Source organism: Cupressus sempervirens, chromosome 11, assembly GCF_028749045.1.
Source record: "Cupressus sempervirens isolate cs-2001-9-10 chromosome 11, ASM2874904v1, whole genome shotgun sequence".
NCBI classification, from domain to species: domain Eukaryota; kingdom Viridiplantae; phylum Streptophyta; class Pinopsida; order Cupressales; family Cupressaceae; genus Cupressus; species Cupressus sempervirens.
Genome location: NC_143128.1, coordinates 676,849,195 through 676,872,755, shown reverse-complemented (window position 1 = coordinate 676,872,755; position 23,561 = coordinate 676,849,195).

The window sequence follows — 23,561 nt, the reverse complement described above, 5'->3', positions numbered from 1 at the left end:
TTAGGAGGGATAGCCACTTGGGCAAATAAGTCTTGATCTTGTGTATTGTTGAAAAATGTCAATGGTCTTGTCTCATGCAACGAGGACTCAAGTTTATTCAAAATCTTTACCAACTCAAAAATGTCTTCCTTATAAGCACAAAATTGAGGCTTCATGCTCCTTATTATTTCCTTCTTAAGCCATCTTAGGATGCACTCAGCTGAAGACCTGCCTCTCGAGGATGAAGGAGTATGTTTTGCTACCTCCTTTCCCTTATCACTCCTCCTCAGAGTACTTTCCTTTGTGAGGGCTTTTCTTTTGTGGCCTCTATTTTAGTAGACCCTACAACTTGTACCTTAGTGTCTTGGGAAGCTAGTTGAGAGTATTCTACCATTTGTCCCTTCTTTGACACTTCATCAGTTGTCATTTGTTATGGTTCCTCCTCTTGTGATGATTTCTTCCTAATCTATTCTTCTTCTAAACTCTGAGGTAGAGGAGTAACTGAGCCTTTATCTACCACCATGAATTTTTGTGGAGATTGGGGAGTAAGATCAAGACCTTATGAATTTGGTGGCATTTGCATCCATTCTTGTAGTTGGGGTTCACCTATAGGGGTATCCCTGATCTTGTCCCCAACCAGCTACATCCTCACAGACATAAAATTAAAATCTAACATTTTGAAAATTTCATCACCTTCTTCACTCTACTCATCCATCCACTATTGTAATTTATCTTCTGAAGAAAAGACTTCCAAAGGTCCTACTTGGGTGGATGGCAATGTCACCATGGTACTCCTCTCCTTTCTTGCTCTATAGCTCTAGTTAGCTGGGTTCTTCTCTATAGGGGCACTTGTTCCTCTTCATCTTCCTCTTCTTCTTCCTCCTCTTCTCCCTCTGGAATGGTTTCACAGATAGATAGGAAAGGCACCATTCTTTTAGTCACCCTTTGCCTCTTCTTCATTCAGATCTTAATCCTTTTTTATGTCATAGAGGTAGAAGGGGATGTTGGCTCTTCTTGTGGAGGAGAAATGGAAACCTACTGACTCTCTCCCTCTTCTAATTAGCTGGGCACAAAGGGATTCAATTAAGGGTCATCTTGGGCTTGAGAAACTCCAATGTCCTTGGACCCTTGTACACTTTCTTCCTACTACTAGGGAGGTGCTTGCACTTCAGCTTCTCATGTTTCAACCCTTTGAGGAGAGCTCCTTTTTCTCTTGTTCTTTCCTTTCCTATCTAGAGAGTGATCGTATCCAACTGGGTGGTCAAGTTGGTATACTATCTCTGGCTTGATGGGAGACTAGGCTGCAAAGGTAGGAATTGTGACTTTCTTCACTCTACCTTTCTTTGGGTGGGCTTGAGCATGAAAGATCATAGTGTCAAGTATTGGATCAAGTTGAAATGGTTTCTTGATCCAATCCTTTATCATTTAGATGACATGCCTCGCTTGGTGATTTAGTTCAATGCCCTCCTCCCTGTCAACCTCGGCATTCATGATGGATCTCTCCCCGATTTTATTCGAGTTGAACAAGGGGTCGAGTAGCTCCCGAGAATCTTGTTGCCTTATTTCCTCTAGAATGCTTAGTTTAAGAGCCTTCTCTACCAAATACAAAGTCATCCTACAATAGCCCCTAATACAAACATCATAGTCATTTGTTACATTCATCCAGTGGTCTTGAATGGTCTCCTCATGATGGAATTCTTTGCCAGCCAAACTCTCAACTTTCTCAATATTACCAAAATAGGGTTGAGGAGAGTTTTATTCATCTAGGGGATAATGTTCCCACTCCCACTGAAAGGATGGAATATCTTGTTTTCATTTCACCTAGTATGGTTCTATGACCAGGGGCCATGTCCAACAGGGTTTCTATTGTTTCCTAACCCTGTTATATGTAGACTCAATCTACCGTGCAATCTCCAATAACACCAGTTTATCACTTGGATATCTAAGGAGATTCTTAGGGTTGACAGAGACAATAGCTACCCATAGATATGTAAATGTCTTAAACTAAATGTAATAGGCCCTGATAGCTTTTATCTATGCTATTGCCTCATCAGATAACCTCTTGTAGACACCTAAAATTGTTCAAATCCCCTTTTCATGACCTATTAAATAGATATTTATTATCTATTTACCCTACCTTTAATTAAATAAATTTACATTTGATAAGGAGATAATTTCCACAACAAGTCAAATTGTGATATTGCTATCAGGATTTAAGTGTGTGATAGCAATATCACAATTTGACTTTTTGTGGAAATTATCTCCTTATCAATTGATGAGCTTAAGGGGCTTTCTAATGAATGGTTCATAAGGCACAACACTTTGTGAAGGTTTTGCAAATGGGGTTGCAAGCTTTTGGTTTAACCATGGAGGAAACTCTGTAGTTAAGTACGCTCAGGCTAGAGTAGTACTGGGATGGGTGACCTCTCGGGAAGTCCCAGTGCTTCACCCTTGTGAGCATCACCTAGATCCAACGAGTGCTAAGTGTTCCATTTATTCTCATGAGAGATGGATTCATGTTGAATCACTACTCATGAAATATGGGTCAATGAGTTTGACTCAATAATCACACAGTTAAATCTTGATAGCAATATCACAAATTTACATTTATTTAATTATATTCATCTTTTCTTGATTTAAATAAACATAGGTTTATTTAAATCCTAGCCTATCTCCCATCCCACTTACATCCTAACCCATTCACTTTAATTAAGTAAAGTACTTCATTTACTTAATTAACCCCTTTTAAACCCACTTGGAATTAAATATTAAATTTAATCCTATTTGAGCACATGGCTCCTAACTTTAACCCTCACCCAACCCCACTTTCCTAACCCAACTCATTCTTCTAAACCTACCCACTTACCTTTTCCTAATCACCTTGCTTAACCCCTTTTAATCCTAAGTCTGTACTCACACATGTGTGAGGAACACTCACACTTCCCACACCCCTCACACTTCTCACACCTCTTACATATGTGTCCCCCTTTACATGAGAATCAAGGTGTCTTACACATGTGTGAGAGACCATGCTTCTCACACCTCTTACACCTATCATTGACCTATAAAATCAAAGGTTTCTCACACATGTGTGAGCATCTTCTCCCCTTCGAATGGTCAAAAATCCTAATCCACATAGAGTCCACTTGGCCTCCACCTCATGGAGACCTCATTGATCCTGAGAGATCTTAGCCCTTCATCTTGCATTGAATCTCAACCATTCGTTTCAGCTCATTTCCTATAAAAGAAGAGCCCTCTCCTCATTTCCATAAGTAGTATCTAGCTTATTGTTATGCTACAAGATTTGTGAGCAACCACATCCCACAACAATGAAATCATCAAGAACTTGGTGATTTTATGGGCTTGTAGGTTGAAGGCTTGCACTTGGAGATCAAGTTTCATAATGAGCCTCTAATCGAATCGTAAACCCCATCATCATGCTTGAAGCACACAAGAGAAGTTTTTTGACATATAACACTCCACAATTCTTATTTCTCTATTTCCAAGTTGTAGAAGCATATATACGTTGAATATACTTTGTTGCTAGTGGAAAAATAGAAAACTAAAAAAAAAAAATTCCATCTTTGTTGACAAATAAATAGGTAAAAAAATGGGGGGGGGGGTTGTTTTTATGTTTTTTTTTTTTAAATCATTTATATAATATATATATATATATATATATATAAATTATATATATATATATTTTACTATATATATTTATATTTTATATATATATATATATATTTATATTTTATATATATATATATATATATATATATATATATATATTTATATAATATATTTATATATAAGTTGTTAAAAAAAAGTGTGGTCAAAAGTATAGGTAGGGAAAAATATATATATATAAAGAAAATTTTTTCTTTATGTAGGATTGGCACCTGCAGGTGCCACCAGAGTATCACCCCCACACTCACCACCCTCCCCTCATGACCTGCAACTTCCTCTGCCGCAACCCACCTTCCTCCTCTGTCGCTACTTATGCAGCACCGCATACAGCCGCCACTTCCTACAACCCTACTTTTGCACTTACTCCGTCAACATCACCTCCTCCACACCACTCAACCTGCTCCCTCTGCCTCCTCTCACCCCACTGCTAACCCACACAGCCTGTGGCTCATCCCACCAATGTACTCCTTGCCTCCACCGCCCGCCACTATCTTTGCCTACTCTTTCATAGCTCCCCTACCATCTCCGCGACTGAGATCCCCATGGCCCATGCTACTCAAATCCTCTACCACCCACTTGAAACCCTTCCACTGCTCAAACACTCCACCAAACCCTCCTCCTCTGCTTTGCCTCACCTCTCTACCTGCAGCCCTTCCACCACCTGCGCCCCACTCAAACCCCGCCGCTATTAAAACCCTCCACCTGCAATCTCCGCTCGTTGCTTCTTCTGTCCATCTTTTTTAAAATTTTGGTATTTAGATTAACATTATAGGTATTGTTTTTCTTTTCAACTTTATTTTATAAAATAACATTTATCTTTTTTTTAATAAACCATCTAAGATTTCACTTTTTTTTTTTTAAACACAAAAAACAAAAAAAAAATTCCATAATGTGCATCTAATCGTCAAATTAAAGCCTACAGGTCACTGACATCATCATTGCACAAGCATTCCACTTGCCCTTCTAGACCATAAGGAGCAGCCTTTGGTTTATTGCTCATTACTCGAACATACAGACTCCATTTTTAAAAAAAAGAAATATCACCGAAAAGTTGATTCTGAGCCCGTCGTGATGGTGTTGGTTTCATTAGATTTTGATGCTATTTAGATCCCTATTTTCCCTGTCAAAGACCAAACTTTGTGTTAACATTTTTACTGCAGGGTTATTTTGTGTTTGTCACACATTTTCAATGCCCTAACTTGTGGTTTTGCAAGGACATTTTCTCACTTGTACATTGAAGGTTGGAGAATTCTAGAAATCACTAACCATATTGCTTGCAGGTTTTGCTTCAAATTTGTTTTGGAATGAACTTGTATGCTTAAACACTTGTCTTTGAATGCATTGTTAAAGCTAAAACAATCAAATTCACTCTTTAATGCCTTAAGGAAATTGACATGAATGTCTAGGATAGAAAACATTTGGACTTGGTGCTTAAAACGAATTCACACTCTTGAATTCCTTTACTTTCTTGTTGATGAATCTATGCTTTTATTTATGTTGACAATGATTTCAAGTTGAAAAGAACATTGTATGCTATAAAAACATGTGTCCTCAAAGTAGATTACAAAACCTAAAGCTTCATTTGGAAAGAACATGTGTCTTTTAAACCCTAAGGCCACTTACATATTCTCTCCCCTCACACCTTTAGGTGATCTTGGGTGCACAAGAAATAAGTGGTCTTGTTTTTATTTTTTTTAGGAGGCCTATTTGGGGATTTCATCACCCCTTGGGATGACCTCAACTCCAGCATTCTGGTGGAGTATAAAAATTGGGAGGTGAAGCAAAAGACACCTCTCTTGGAAGTAAAATCTTGTTACTCTTGGTTAAGCCCCAAAGAACTTCATACCTTTGGGAAGTAGAGGAGATTTGGGTTACCGTCTCCTCCCAGTTGTGTGGCATTATTTTCTTTCATCTACAGATTTGGGCCTCACGTACCTTGCGTATATCAAGGATGCCCTCTAGTTGATCCTTGTACATCCTAGTTGAAACCTTATAGGATTGTTGGTGTGTTTGACATTCTTGAGTTTCTAAAAGCCTCCCCAGTTGAAGGGAACACATCAGCTACACTTGTCTTTTATATATTTCATTGTTTGATTTTGAATCCAAAATTTTAAAAAAGCCAAAACATCATAAAACATAAAAATCCAAAAAAATCATAAAAGTTTAAAAATCCAAAAAAAAAATTAAAAAATCTCAAAAACAACAAAAACAAGTCTCCGTTTAAGTCCTCTTAGTCAAGTTTCCACATCACTTCTTCTTTCCATCAAAGTCATCACCCTCATACATCTCTTGTCTTCATCATTCAAACCATTCCTCCAAGTCTTAATCATCTTTATTCATCCAAATTGTTTCCTCGTCTTCCTAATCTTCAATCTAATTTCTAATCTCCATCCTAGTCATGGTTCATACTCCATGTCACACTTCAATTCCCTCATCCAATGCTTCATCATCATCTTTCTAATCCAATTCCTTATCACATTCAATCATTTCTAATCAATTCTTAATCCAATCCATTTACCTCTTCATCCATAATCAATCTTTCTAATTTCATTCACATCTTCTTCTAATTCAACTTTGCATCACATCTTCTACGTTGGACATAGGAGCACCATCATAATCCTTGGACTTCAATCCTAGTTATCTTGAATGACCAAAATCTTATCAAGGTTATCTCAAACCTTCATCCAATATCAAATCAAATCCAATAAATATCAAATCAAATCAAATCAAGTCCAATCAATATCAAGTCAAATCTAATCAAGTCAACACAAAGTCCAAAATTGGTCCTAGTCCCAAGTCCATATTTCATTCATCATCAAATCTCTCATCACTCTTCGTTTAAAATCTATGGATAAGAATTGGCTTAATCAAATGGTTGAAGATCTTCAAAGGCAATCAGGAGTTATACCTCCCTTTCAACCTACGTATCAAATCCATCCTAAAAACTTCATATCCAATTCTAATCCATCTCATGTTCATTATTCTCCTACCTTTGACAAGGGAAATTCACTTCATTATCCTTCACCCACATATGATTCCATTCATAGCCAACACAATGCCTCAAGCAGAAATGCTATGGCCAAAGAAATTGAAGAACTAAAGAATTCTATCTTGAGCCTAGCAAATCAAGAGAAAAAGTCCACCTTCCATGCCATATGTCCTCCTCCTCCATCTTTCGAAGACCATAGTCCTCACGTCCCATCCAGACCAAATCCTCCATGAAATTTCCCACACTTTGAGCTTAATGTCAAAAACCATCACCCCAATCACCTACCCATAGTTTCACCTTCACCCAATCCTAATACTCCAAAAACATAATCCTCACCTCATAATATTTTTTTGTCACCCGAATTCTTGTCTAAGTACAAAATTCAAAATAAAGTGATCCAATCACCCAAAGTCATACCCCAAATTTTGTCTCAAGACCTTCCTCCAAAGCATGACATTATAGATTCCTCTTCTCCTCTAGATCTGAGCATTTCTCTGTCCCATCTATTGGTGTTTTAAAACTACTAAGCAACAAAATGCTTAATATCATGATGACAATACTCACACAATCTAAAGACTAGCCAATTCTTATTAACAATTGTATGTGCAAAACCATCTGGGCCAAACTTCAACAAAACCAAGAGTGGTTTTCTACTCTTTTGGCTCTACAAAACTAGGGTGGGTATACCTAGGGATGATTCAAGACTAGGAAACACTGTATGAGGATTATTTTAGTTTCATTCTGATTCTCATCTCAAATCCTCAAATACATGTACAATTCTTGAGAATTTGATAAACACATCCCATATAGCAGATATGGCCAAAATTCTTCTATAGATTTGTAGGTGTTCTCAGCAATAATGGCTAATTGAAGCTAAAACATTCCATGAAAACAAGTACAGGCCAACTTTGAAAATATTCAGGAAATAAAAGTAAGATTGATTTAATTTTGCATTTTTGACAACCATTTGTGACACATTTCTCTTTCAGATGGATCAAATTTGATCAGTGCCTAATCCATTAGGGTTCAGAGTCTACTACAAATTTCTAGATCTAATTTGTTGCCTTACAACAAATTTTATCATCAATTCTTATCAAAATTCATCATTCAAAATCCTTTCCACTACTATAGCAATCTTATCAAATTCATCAAAGTTTTTACCTAATCCATTGAACTAATAGCAGTGATGAACATATATACAACCTAACTGAATTGCATTCAATTGCACAAGCCTTTACTCATACAACATCAAGATAACCAAGTAATCAAAAGGAGACAAAGTTTAGAAAGAACTAATATGGGGATAGCTCATTATTTGTATTCATTTTCCTTGAAAATTGTATACAATTTACAGTAAACTCATAATGACCTTCAGAAAGAAACACAGATCATTCTATATTCATGTATTCTCAAGATCTGACAAAGAAAATATACCACAAATTTTTTGCTCAAAACAATGGACCAAAAACAGACTAAGTATATCACTTAGAAAAATAGAATTTGGACCCTTTCTCTAGCCCTAGGATCTCACTTATATAGTGTGAGATGCAACAAGCTTCAGGCTAAGAGAAAATAATAGGTGTCCTTTACAAGAAGAAGATGCATACATCTGTCTGAAAAGAAAAGATTAACAAGAAATTATGCGAACCATATATTCTCTTGCGGGCTTCTGTCTATCGCATCCTTTTGCTAATTTAGCTCCAACTGTGATTCTGTTGTCTATGTAACTGCTAAGCTTTCGCATGACAAAATCTAATCTGATGATTGCAAACTGACTTGAACCCATGGGTTTTACCATCATCATGGTACTGGGAGAAACACCCTTACTTCCCACTCTTCACTGATTAATACAACTCCTTAAGATAATGGGATTAACCCTTAAGAAATAATACTCTAGTATGGAAACAATATGGTTGTCAAATATAACAAAATGAGCAACTTTTTCTTAGCCAACCATGTCTACATCCAAAACCAAATTTCAACCAAAATTTGTCACCTACTAACACAAAAATATGTGTACTAACAAAAAGTCAAAGGGACTATTTGCATGAAGCCCATGGGTATAAAATCTTCTTCACCTTCTCTAAAAATTCTACATAGGGTCCTACATACTTCTGCTGCCATGGCATTGAAGTGTGCCATCTGGAAAATTTGCTTAGAGAAAGGTGTTATTCATTCTTTACTCCCCTCATTACCTTAGTAGCTTGATCACAACCCATAGAAACACCTGGGATTACTAGTCTTCCTCGATCAAAATTCCACATATTGACATACAAGACAAACAACTTCCTCTCTGCAAATCACCTTTCAAACAAACTTGAACCAATTTGAGAGGAAGAAACACTAGGGATCAATTACTCTTGTCAAGTAATCCCTCTATTATCCACAATCTAAGAGTTAGTGAATTCTTTGGAGCCATTTCTGTTACACCACACAAGACTGCAACACTTCAGAGAATAAAGTAAAATACTCACTTGGAAATCTCTTATCTGTAGTTCTTTTATGCTATTTGGCACTCGTGCCAAAATCTACACAATCCTCTTAGTAAAAGATCCTATTCAAAAAAGACTTCAAAATCTTTATTCGCATAAGGTGCAATTGAGAAAATCTTATAAGTTACACCCTATTTTTTGTTTCACATGCAAAACTTTTCATATCTCATTAATATGCAAAGTGCCACCCCCTTCAGTATTTAAAACCTGCGCTTTCGATCTTCAAAATCATACAATCATGGGGTATAGAGAAAGACAACTTAGCGGTCCACTTGACAAGTTGGCCAGTCAATCCAATAAAAACTGACCACATAAATAGTGCCTTCCTTGATGGCATTTTTGCCTGGACCCGTTGGTGACTGAGGACACGTGTCAACAGTTTGCTACTTCACCATACATAAAGAACAAGCACCTTGCCATAGAGAAGCAGTGATAGCCATCGATTCATTCTCGATCTTGTGGATGATATATTGCTTGTACTGCTTAGAAGAAAGTGGTGGGGCCTCGGTCGCTATCTCGCTATATGTATCGTTTGAGCAACTCTTTATGGTGAGACAGCGACGACCATTGATCTGAGGTTACATCAAAGGTGGAGAAATTGCACCAAGAACCCTAAAAGGTGGTGGTTTCCATGCTCACTATGTCGCATAGACTAAACCTCGTGCAACTTTTTATTGCAAGATGGCGAGGATCATTGATTGAAACTTGATCTAACGATTGGGATCTCTTAAATGCTTTATCAGTCTTAGGCACTATTGACATAGGAAAATTTGCACTGCTGGAAATCTATAAAACTTTACCTTGAGCCTAGCCAGCCTTCCACATTGCCCTGGGTCCCGCTAGCTGTTGATTTTCACAGTGCCTCACTACTTTGCTAATGGCGAGATGTCAACTTTTTTCGAGCGAGCTCCGATAATCTTCAACAAAACTCGGCACCGAGAAGTACAAGGACCGATCAAATTGTTATCACTCCTGCCAACTGCTTCTGACATAGTAGTTATTGCCTGTTATGCCACCTGGTCAGACCATGGTTGCCGATGATTTTTGAGGCCACCGTGTTTTGATTTCTCATCACCTCGCTACTTCGCTAATGGCAAGATGACCAAATTTTTTGATAGCGAGGTAGTGAGACATCAGAAAACCATCATTTCGACACTGACTTCTGACTGCTTCCATTGGGTCCCTTTTCTTATTCTGATAGTATTTGCTAGGTGTATGTGACTGAGTGATCGGTCAGAAAATAATTCTCCAACTGTTGTGTCTTCAAATTGCGGTCCTATCTTATAACTTTCTAGCACTTGCTACCTCGCTATACATAAAGAGTGCCCATGTTTTTATAGCAAGGAAACGAAAATGGCTGATCTACTTAGATTGGACAGCTGGGGAATTTGAGAGGAAAAGTGGCTCGAGGGTGTGGAGGATAAAAGACAACAAAATATTTTCCCTATTTGAAAATTCAAATATTTCGCGCATGACCACTTAAGAATGGAGTGAAATGTAGGGTTTTCACAAAAAAATTCAAAGGGTAGCAAACAGATGACTTATCTAGAAACCCTATTCATCACTTATGGACACAATCTAAAATTTATATTCATGGACAAAGGACTTCCATCATGCAAAAATTCAGACCAATAGTGGCTCTATCTAGGGACATTGAATTCTCTGGATTCAAGTGAGGGCTCAAAATTTTTGGGAGAAGCAGACCACATAGAGACTCCCAAAATTTTCCTCTCAGATAGCTTTTCCAAAAGCAAGAAGCTACCACTAAGATTATGTATAAACGATGGCCCCGGGCCACCGAAATTCAACAATAACTTTTACCTCCATCATTAATCTGATTCTCATCTAAACATACATGAGGTAAACTAAAAATATTTCTTTTATCAACTTCACCAATCAGCTTAGCATCATGAATCAACTCTCTTGGTAAAACTAAAACTACAACTTCACCTTCATAATGCATATAAAAACTAAATTCACTTTCAGCCACTTACTCATTATAAAGGTTCTGATCAACATTCTCAAACATATCAAACTGAAAATCCTCTCCATTGAATGACTTATGCATGCTATCAATATCGAATATGAAGGTTTCATATTCAACTTGAGGAAGAGGATCACTCATACCTTCAAATTGTGTATCCTTGTGCATATCTGGATGGTACTCTGAAGAACAATTAGACTGGTACTCACACATGTCATCAATGTCAGAAATTGAAAATAATCCAAGATCTTCAAATGATTCTCTGAGATCAGCAAGTGGGTTAGTCATCTCATTAGAATATTTATCATAAAATTCATTACAAGGTGCACGCTGATTTTCATAAACACCTTCATCAAACACCTTGTTATCAATTTCATAAGATGCAATCTCATCAATACTTTCACTATCATATCCAGAAGAAGAACAATCTGAACTCTCACAATAGTAAGATAATGTATGATCATTAAACTCATTCTCAACTAAATCTAAACTTTCCATGTTTTCTTCAAACAATGGGTTAATGACTCCATGCATTGATCCCTTTTGAACATTAGGACAAAACATGAGTTGCTCATCCTCACAAGCATCATCATATAAAACGTTATCATATACTTTAAATTCACTACCCATTTTATTCTCATGGGAAATTTTAGCGTATGAAGAAAAGTCAAAACTATATGAAGACTCTCTTTCTATTTCTTCTACCAAAAATATAGTGTCCATGATTTCAACCTCTTTATCCGCTTGTTTAGGATAATTATTACGAATAGACCCTGATTCATTCATAAGCATCTCACTATATGTTGAATCTTTACTTTCTAATATAAAAACACCTGACAATTCTTCATTGAAATCTTCATATTCAAACTCATTAACATCAACTGACTTCACCATCTCTTTATCTTCTTACTTTGAGGATAAATCACTTTCATATTTTTTATTTGCTAACTAATTTGTATAACACAAAAACTGAGATGCACTTTCTTTTTTAGATTCAAAAGAAGAATTCATACCTTTACTGATAAAAGAGTACTCACTTCTATTATTGCTTTCTTCTTCCCAATTTGCATCTAATTCACATGAAGATGAAAACACACTAGCACTTTCCTCTTCTTGACTTGAGTAACCTCTCTTGTTATTGTCTTCACATGATGCCTCTTCACAATACACTGGATCAACAACTTTATTATCATCAGCTGAGACATGACTTTCAGCTTCATCATACTCACATTGATATGACTGTCTTTCAAATTTAGATTTAATAACATTCTCAACATAATGCACTCTGTGAAGAAGATAAATCATTTCTTGCCTATTTAACTGATCAAGTGAATCTATATTACCATCTACTACTGAGACATTAGAAACATGTGAACTCTGTTCTTCTGACTGTGACTGCGATAAGTGTGATTCATATTCTTCATTTTTTATCACCTTTCCATGACATGTCAGATCAGCAATATCAAACTCATGATCATGGAGACAACTCTTAGCTTCCTTACTTGCACAAAACTGAGATCTAGGTGCAACAACTTCATTAGCAACAGAATCATGTATACAATCAACATCATAAGAACTTTCTAATGTAACTAATTCTTGATCTACAATATCAACACATTGTTGAACCCTATCAAAGTCTGAGATACATCCTACTACTGTAGCATCATGAACATGTGTGTCATCATTTGTAACCAAGCTAACCTTACTTATACACATATTATGGTCTGAATTTTCCACTTGATTAAAATCTACAGCAGGGGTATTGATATGCTTATTTGAAACTGAAGCATCAACACCACATTCATCCTTTCTTTCAAACACATTATACTGGCAATCATACATAGAAAAATGACCTCTAGTCAATCCGTACTTCAAATTATTTTCAATATCCTTAGCGGTCACAAAAGCCTGATATAATGTCTGTGGTTCTTTATCCCTTAGTAGATAGTTCATTTTCTTGTCAAATGCATCAAAATACACTGCTAAACACATTAGATCACCAGGTCTATAATTTTCAGGGATTTCATTCAAAACTCTTGCAAATTTGATGTTAAATTGAGAGACAAGTTCATCATTCTGAATATGAATCTTTAAGAACTTGTCATATGAATCAGATATGCTTACCCTTTCTCCAAATTGCTCCATGAAGGTAGAATGCAATTCACCCCAAGATGAAATAGAACATGCTGGTAGGAAAGAAAACTAGTCTCTAGCATCACCTTCTAAGGTTTGAACAAATAACTTCATGTGCATGTCCTCATGGGCAATCTCACAGTCACCCATCAAATCAACAAACAACTCAATATGATGACTAGTTGGAACAAGATGGTTCCCATTAAACTTAGGCAAACTTTTTCTAACATCACTAGGAATGAAATTTGAGAAACCATGAATACCATTAAAACACAATGGCATATACCACTTGGTAGATATGGATCTAGGAATTTCATTAATTGGCTGCATCTTAGTGAAATGAATCTTGACATTCTTGAAAGATACAAAACTCATTCACTAATAAGTCTGATTTACAACTTGCAAGAGATCTATACAACCCTCTACCAAATGAACACTTCAAATACACTTCACAACTTTAAAACAACAAGTTGAAACTTAATCAATGAAGTGTATGAAACTTTTCAAACTATTCTCCTCTTCTTAGTGCTGAAACTCACTTGACGGAAAACACATATGTAAAGCTTACTTTCATGGAAACACAATCGCATGAAATTGTAAAATACCTCAAGTGTTGCTACTAAAAACATTGATTTGTTGGTTGGCACAGGTGCAAGACTGAAATTCCTTTACACCACTAATCAAACTTTGTAGAGTCACCATCTCCTTGAGGAGAACTAAATGAAATCACAGATGTGATTCATTTTTATCATTCCAAAATCTTATGACAACAGATCAAACAACACTTTGAAACTTATTGGTCAGAAACTTATATAGATCTCTCTTCTTGCTTGAAAATTCACACAACTTTTAGATCTGCCTATTTTAATTGAAAACTCTTGAAAACATTTATAGGTAACCAATCTATACTAGTTCATAGATCTTTTTAGAGAGAGTTGCCACTCACTATCATGAGAAAGATTTTAAAACATAAATCATACATAATAGATCTGAACTGGAATTTCACTTTGTATAATTTTGCAAAACTTTTAAACACTTACAAGAGAGAAACCATTGTTAAACAATTCTGACTCTGAAATTACAATAGTACTTGGGAAATAACAACCGGCTGAATCGACTAAAAAAGGACAACTTTTAGCAATACAATTTACATGCAACCTCAAAGATACTACTGCAAATAGATAAAACTTAACTGGGGAACATGAAACCTTGCACACAAAACTTGAATGTGCACAATATACACTAGAGATTTCCAGATCCTTATCATTGAGTTCCTTCATTGACTCCCTAGTAGAGTCGCCATTTTGTTGGTGTTTTAAAACTACTAAGCAACAAAATGCTTAATACCAAGATGACAATACTCGCACAATCTGAAGACTAGCCAATTCTTATTAACAATTGTATGTGCAAAACCATTTGGGCCCAACTTCAACAAAACCATAGGTGGTTTTCTACTCTTCTAGCTCTGCACAACCAGGGTGGGTATACCCAGGGATGATTCAAGACTGGGAAACACTATATGAGGATTATTTTAGTTTCATTCTGATTCTCATCTCAAATCCTCAAATACATGTACAATTCTTGAGAATTTGATAAACACATCCCATATAGTAGATATGACCAAAAATTCTTCTATAGATCTGCAAGTGTTCTTAGTAATAGTGGCTAACTAAAGCTAAAACATTCCATGCAAACAAGTACAGGCCAACTTTGAAAATCTTCAAGAAATAAAAGTAAGATTGATTTAATTCTACATTTTTGACAACCATTTGTGACACATTTCTCTTTTAGATGGATCAAATTTGATTAGTGCCTAATCCATTAGGGTTCAGAGTCTACTACAAATTTCTAGATCTAATTTTTTGCCTTACAACAAATTTTATCAGTAATTCTTATTAGAATTCATCATTCAAAATCCTTTCCACTACTACAACAATCTTATCAAATTCATCAAAGCTTTTACTTAATCCATTGAACTAATAGCAGTGATGAACAGATATACAACCTAACTAAATTGCATTCAATTGCACAAGCCTTTACTCATACAACATCAAGATAACCAAGTAATCAAAAGGAGACAAAGATCAGAAAGAACTAATATGGGGACAACTCATAATTTGCATTCATTTTCCTTGAAAATTGTATACAATTTACAGTAAACTCAGAATGACCTTTAGAAAGAAACACAGATTATTCTATATTCATGTATTCTCAAGATGTGACAGAGAAAATATACCATGAATTTTTTGCTCAAAAGAATGGACCAAAAATAGACTAAGTATATCACTTAGAAAAATAGAATTCGGACCCTTTCTCTAGCCCTAGGATCTCACTTATATAGTGTGAGATGCAACAAGCTTCAGGCTAAGATAAAATGATAGGTTTCCTTTACAAGAAGAAGACGCATACATCTTTCTGAAAAGAAAAGATTAACAGGAAATTATGTGAACCATATAGTCTCTTGCAGGCTTCTGTCTATCACATCCTTTTGCTGATTTAGCTCCAACTATGATTCTGTCGTATATGTAACTGCTAAGCTTGCCCATGACAAAATCTAATCTGATGATTGCAAACTAACTTGAACCTATGGGTTTTACAATCATCATGGTACTGGGAGAAACACCCTTACTTCGCACTCTTTGCTGATTAATACAACTCCTTAAGATAATGGGATTAACCCTTAAGAAATAGCACTCGAATATGGAAACAATGTGGCTGTAAAATATAACAAAATGAGCAATTTCTACTTAGCCAACCACGTTTGCATCCAAAACTAGATTTCAACCAAAATTTGTCACCTATTGACAAAAAAAGATGTGTATTAACAAAAAGTCAGAGGGACTCTTCGCATGAAGCCCATGGGTATAAAATCCTCTTTACCTTCTCTAAAAATTCTGCACAGGGTCCTACATACTTCTGCTACCATGGCATTGAAGTTTTCCATCTTGAAAATTTCCTTAGAGAAAGGTGTTACTACTGACAGGGTTTCTATTTTATTAATTTCATTATTTTTTCCCCTCATTACCTTAGTAGCTTGATCACAACCCATAGAAACACTTGGGATTACTAGTCTTCCTCGATCAAAATTCCACATACTGACATACGAGACAAACAACTTCCTCTCTACAAATCACCTTTCAAACAAACTTGAACCAATTCGAGAGGAAGAAACACTAGGGATCCAATTACTCTTGTCAAGTAATCCCTCTGCTATCCACAATCTAAGAGTTAGTGAATTCTTTGGAGCCATTTCTGCTACACCACACAAGACTGCAACACTTTAGAGACTAAAGTAAAATACTCACTTGGAAATCATTTATCTATAGTTCTTTTAGGCTATTTGGCACTCATGCCAAAATCTACACAATCCTCTTAGTAAAAGATCCTATTCAAAAAAGACTTCAAAATCTTTAGTCGCAATAGGTGCAATTGAGAAAATCTTATAAGTTACACCCTATTTTTTCTTTCACACGTGAAACTTTTCATATCTCATTAATATGCAAAGTGCCACCCCCATCAGTATTTAAAACCTACGCTGTCGATCTTCAAAATCATACGATCATGGGGTACAGAGAAAGACAACTTGGCATTCCAATTGACAAGTTGGCTAGTCAATCCAATAAAAATTGACCACATATACAGTGCCTTCCTTGATGACATTTTTTCCTAGACCCATTGGTGACTGAGGACACGTGTCAACATCTCGCTACTTCACTATACATAAAGAACGAGCACCTTGCCATAGCGAAGCAGTGATAGCCATTGATTCATTCTCGATATTGTGGATGATATATTGCTTGTACTATTTACCAAAGGAATTTTTTAAGTTCACAGTGTTAACTGAGATTTCGTTGGTTAACACAGGAAATCACTTAAGAATCAGTTTCTATTCAGCTGGGTCAACTACCAAAGGATTTTCTTATTATGGCATGTAAAGCTTAATTATTTTACTCATTGATTCTAGCCAACTGAGGTGATGAATATTGGTTATTCTAATTTTTATTTAAGCCAAATTGATAATCTGAAAGGTATAAATAAAAGGTCAAGTTGTGATTTAAAAGTATGTGTGAGATGCAAGTTGAATAAGTTAAGAGAGATAAAAAGAGGAAGCGAACTTGAAGGATAAAGCAAATATCCTTGTGCAACAGTAAATCATTATTTGATCAAGAAGGATCAAGTATGAACTAGAGCAAAGATGTCTAATCACCAATTTAGTTGCATCACAATCAAGTCATTTCATTGTTACTCTCTAACCATTGTAGTAGTGATCTAAATCTCTTAATACAGTTGGTTTAACAACCATTTGTAAATCCTCTAACAAGGTGGCAATTCCATTGAATTTTTTCAAGACTTTTTGCAAGGCAACTCCTAATAGGGTGATTAAATCCTTTAACAAGGTCACACCTAACAATGTGTTTTGTAACCTTTAACAAGGTTGGCTCCTAACAAAGCTCACTTTAGAAGAGTAAAAAATAGTAACTAGTTACATTGGTGGTTTTTCACAAATTGGGTTTCCACATTAAATCCTAGTGTCTCATGTGTTCATGTTATTTCTTTCATGCTTGCAAGCAATTACTGATAACATCTTAAGATTTGGTAAAGTAATTCACACTCTGCATTTATCGAGTTACAATAATTTTATATGTGTTTATTGAGTATCAATAGTAACCAGTTTTATCAATTTGAATTTTATAGTTGACATCTAAGGGATCTAGAATTTATTTTAGTGGTAACCAATTCACCCCCCCCTTTGTTACTCCTTTTATATTTTCAACAATTGGTATCAATGTTTTTGATGCTTGCAGAGAAGGTTTCAAGGACCTAAGCTAAAGATCAGGATGTCTTACAAGAGAGAGATTCCAAAGTTGAACAAAGATAACATTGCAACATGGCAAGGACTTATGAGGCTTCATCTAGCTACCATCAGTGATTCAAGATGCAAATATCTTGATGAAGAATATAAAAATCCCATGGGAACATTATCAGTTGATGATATTGCTGAGAAGAAGAACCATAGTATCATGATGATTGACATTGCATTTTCTTTCAATTATGTTGAATTTGATGAGGTCAAAGACTATAAAATTGCTTTTGATATGTAGAGCAAATTGAAAGAAATCTATGGAGGTGATGAAAATGTAAGAAGAGAAAAAATAGAGAGCCTTAGAGAAAAATTTGATCAAATGAGGATGAGAGAAGATTAAAATGTTGCAAAATATGTAGAAAGAATCAAGGCTAGTGTTAGTGCAATCAGAGCATCTAGAGGAGAAATCAAAGAAGAAACTATTGTAAGTAATTAGAACTTTGATACCTATTTATTCAATTAGAGTATCTACTACTCAAGAAAGAGATGTGATCCTAATAACAAGTTTGGATGCCCTAGTAGGAAGATTGACAACTTTTGAACTAGACAACTTTGACAACTATGTTCCTACTTCCAAGAATATTGAATCTACATTTGAAGCTAAACACTCACTCAAAGAAAAAAGAAAGAAAATAAAAGATAATCAATTAGAAAGTAAGGAAGAAACTAAAGAAAGTTCAGATAGTGAGTGTGGCACAACTCAACAACATTGGATTCAAGGTAGAATTCATGAATGACAAAGCAAGATTGTTGGATAACCAAGGAAATCTAATCGGATCAGGCAAGCAAACAAAAGGTAACCTATTTTATCTTGATCTTAGTGATTGTTCATGTTTCATTGCTCAAGTAGAAGAAAGTTGGCTATGGCATAGAGGACTATGTCCTGTGAAATTTGATAATATGGTCAAGATTAGCAAACTTAGAAGAGTAATAGGTCTTCCTAATTTGAAGAAACCTAATATTGGATTATGCAAAAATTGTCAAATTGGTAAAATGGGAAAGACTAGTTTTAAGAGAAAAAACTATCAGTCAAAAGATGTCTTGGAAATTGTGCATACTGATTTATGTGGACCCACTAGAATAGAAAATTATAGTGGAGAAAAGTTTTTCATTTTTTATGTTGATGACTATTCTAGAATGATTACTGTTATGTATCTGAGAGAAAAATTAGAAGCTTTTGAGAAATTCAAATGGTATCTAGCTAGAGTAGAAAAAGAAACTGGAAAAATATTGAAATGCTTAAGATTAGATAGAGGTGGTGAATTCATCTCAAATGAATTCAATAATTTTTGCATTGAAAGAGGAATCAAAAGAAAAGTATTGGCCCCTGGTACTTTGGAGCAAAATGTAATATGTATTTTTGCTTCTAGATTATCAAATCCAGAATCAAAAACATAGTCTAATGGATTGTGGAAATCTAATAAGATTGACAGAATGGAATAGTTGAAAGAAGAAATAGATCCATCATAGATTGTGCAAGGACACTAATGATTGAGAAGAATTTTACTATCAAATACTAGAAGGAAGCTATCAGCACTATAGTTCATACTTTGAACCGAGTTAAGTTGAAGAAGGACTCAAACAAAACTCCCTATGAACTATGGTATGGCTACAAACCCAATGTAAGTTATTTGAAAGTATTTGGCAACAAATATTATATCTTGAAGGAATCTAGAAAAGGAAAATTTGATGTAAAAGGCGATGAAGGTATATTTCTAGGATATTCCTATAGAAGTAAAACATACAAATGTCTGAATTTATCCACTCACAAAATCATAGAAAGTGCACATGTGATAATTGATGAGTTTATAGAAAAGATTGAAGAAGAAAGCAAAAAGGAACCAAAAGATTTGTCTACTATGAACTTGATACATTGCCCAACACATTTGACAAAAATGAGACTTCATCTCTCGAGTTCTTGAAATCTCCATCAGCTACTAAGTTGCAGGAAGTGCAAACTAAGTCACAGGGACTCGAGTCACATTCAAAGGCTACCAAGTTAGTGCATACCAAGTCTAAAGGACCCAAGCCATATGTCAAAATTCAAAATGAAGACAATGTAGTTCATTCAAAAGTCAAAGAACCTGTATTGGCTAAATATGTCAGAAGGCATCATGCACCTAATCAAATTATTGGAGACAAATCAGATGGAACAATGACAAGAAGGAAACTAAAAGTTACATGTTTACTTGCTAAATTTGAACCTAGAAGTGTTAAAGATGCATTGGAAAATGAAAGTTAGATTGAGGCTATGAATGAAGAAATACAACAAATAGAAAAGAATAAAACTTGGTTATTCCTAGGCCCAAAGATAAAAATGCAATTGGTACAAAATGAGTATTCAGAAATAAGTTGAATGAAGATGGAAAAGTGTGAAGAAAAAAAGAAAGATTGGTATGTAAAGGCTATTTTCAAGAAGAAGGTATTGATTATGGTGAAACTTTTGCCCCTGTTGTAAGATTAGAAAGTGTTAGGACTTTACTAGCTTATGTTGCTCACAAAGGATTCAAAATATATAAGATGGATGTCAAATCTACATTCTTGATGAAGAAGTCTACATTGAATAGCCAAAAGGTTTTGTTGATCCAGACAAAATGGACATGGTCTAAAAACTACACAAAGCCCTATATGGTCTCAAACAAGCTCCTAGAGCCTGGTATGAAAGACTACATAACTATTTGATACAAATTGGTTTCAAAGAACAAATGATAACAATAGCCTATACATCAAGAAAGGACCAACTAAGAAGATTGCGTTGGCAGAAATATTTGTGGATGATACTCTATTCATAGAAACTGATGACCTATGCAAAGAATTTTTAGAACAAATGAATAAAGAATTTCAAATATCCATGTTTAGTAAAATGAAATTCTTTATTGGATTGCAAATACAGTAGAACAAAAATGGTATCTATATCACTCAATCTAAGTACAACAAAGAGATACTTAAGAAATTTGGAATGGAGGATTCAAAACCAGTTGGAACCCCCATGTGTACTTGACTTATGCTTACCAAAGATGATGACTCCAAAGAAGTAGATCAAACCTTATACAGATCAATGATTGGGAAATCATAGTATGTAGTACATACAAGGTTTGATATTGCCTCAGCAATTGGAATAGTCACAAGATTCTTAGCTAAACCGAGAGAAAATCACATGATGGCAATAAAAAGAATCTTGAGATATCTGAAAGGTACTAAAGACTATGGCTTATGGTACAAAATTGGAGGCAACCTTGACCTAAAAGTATTTACTAATGTTGATTGGGCAAGAAATCTTGATGACAAAAAGAGCACCAATGGTGAAGCAATATTTCTTGGTAAAAGGGTGGTATCTTGGACAAGCAAGAAGCAAAATTGCACATCTCAAACCATAGTAGAAGCAAAATATGTAGTAGTAGCAGTGAATTGTTCTAACATTGTTTGGTTCAAACAGTTGTTGGAAGGAATGGAGGTTGAAATCAAAGAACCAATAGTCATGTATTGTGATAACACCAATGTAATCAACATATCAAAGAATCCAATGATGCATTCCAAAACAAAGCACATTGCCATAAAATATCACTTTGTAAGAGAATTAGTACAAGATAAAGAAATCAGATTGGAATATGTGCATACAAAATAGCAAATTATAGATATATTCACAAAGCCATTACCTAAGGATGCATTTTTGTATCTAAAAGGTAAGCTAAGGGTCATTCCCTTATCTAAAGCTCACTAAATAAAGTTTAGTGATGCATCAACAAGAACCAAGTTGAAGATCAATCAGTTGATGTAGTATTGACAAGGATATATTGCAGATGAATCTGTACTCAAGGTACATTGATACTAATCAAAATTGTCTTTGGCATGTGTTGTCAAAGAGGGAGAAGTTTATTATCATATCTTTCTGAAATTTTGCAAAGGAAGAAGTTAAGAAGTTCCTTCACAGAGGGAGAAGACTATAGGAGAAGCTTTCTACATAAAATCAAAGAGGGAGAAACTTTTTGTTAGAGGAGTCTTGTCCTCAAAATTTCATTGTGCTATGACATGTTGTGTTGCCATCAATGCCAAAGAGGGAGATTGTTGGATACAATTGATTAATTGTGTGTTTTTCTTGATGTTACACAAATGTCATATCAGTTGTTAGTCTGTGCATGTCAAGCTCACCTGGTCAGTAAAGATAGTTTTTCTAGTCTACTAAGTATTCCTAAGTTTACTCTATGTAGAAGGTAGTTTCTACTGAGCTCACTCGAGCGTCAAAGGAAGCTATGCAGAAAAGAGTGTTAACTAAGCTCACTCGATTAACAAAGGGAAAGTTGAACAGAGTCAATGTTAACTGAGTTCACTTAGTTACCAAAGGAATTTTGTAAGTTCACAGTGTTAATCAAGCTTCTGTTGCTTAACATAGGAAATCACTTTGAAATTAGTTCCTACCAAGTTGGGTTGGCTACCAAAGGATTTTCTTATTTTGGCATGTAAAGCTTAATTATTTTACTCATTGATTCTAGCCAACTAAGGTGATGAATATTGGTTATTCTAATTTGTATTTGAGCCAACTTGAAAATCTAAAAGGTATAAGTAAAAGGTCAAGTTGTGATTTTAAAGTATGTGTGAGATGCAAGTTGAATAAGTTAAGAGAGATAAGAAGAGGAAGCGAAGTTGAAGGATAAAGCAAATATCCTTGTGGAGCATAAAAGCATTATTCGATCAGGAAAGGATCAAGTATTCATCAGAGCAAAGATCTTTAATCAGCAATTTAGTTGCATCGCAATCAGGTCATTTCATTGTTACTCTCTAATCATTGTAACAATGATCTAAAATCTCTTAATAGAATTGGTTTAACAGCCATTTGTAAATCCTCTAACAAGGGGGCAATTCCATTGAATTGTTTCAAGACCCTTTGAAAGGCCACTCCTAACGGGGTGATTAAATCCTTTAACAAGGTCACACCTAAAAGCGTGTTTTGTAACCTTTAACAAGGTTGGCTCCTAACATGGCTCACTTCAGAAGAGTGGAAAATAATAACTAGTTATATTGGTGGATTTTCCCAAATTGGGTTTCTACGTTAAATCCTGGTGTCTCATGTGTTCATGTTATTTCTTTCATGCTTGCATGTAATTACTAATAACATCTTAAGATTTGCTAAAGTAATTTACACTCTACATTTACCTAGTTACAACAATTTTCTATGTGTTTACCGAGTATAAGTAGTAACCAATTTTATCAATTTGAATTTTATAGTTGACATCTAAGGGATCTAGGATTTATTTTAGTTGTAACTGATTCACCCCCCCGCTCAGTTACTCCTCTTATATTTCCAACATTATCATTCGACCTTGTTGAGCTATTGTTGAAACAATTCAACAAAAATATGGAAAGCATAAGGACTTCAAAGAATAACCCATGTAAGTTTAGTTCCTTGTTAACTTGTCTATTCTTTTATGTTAAAAA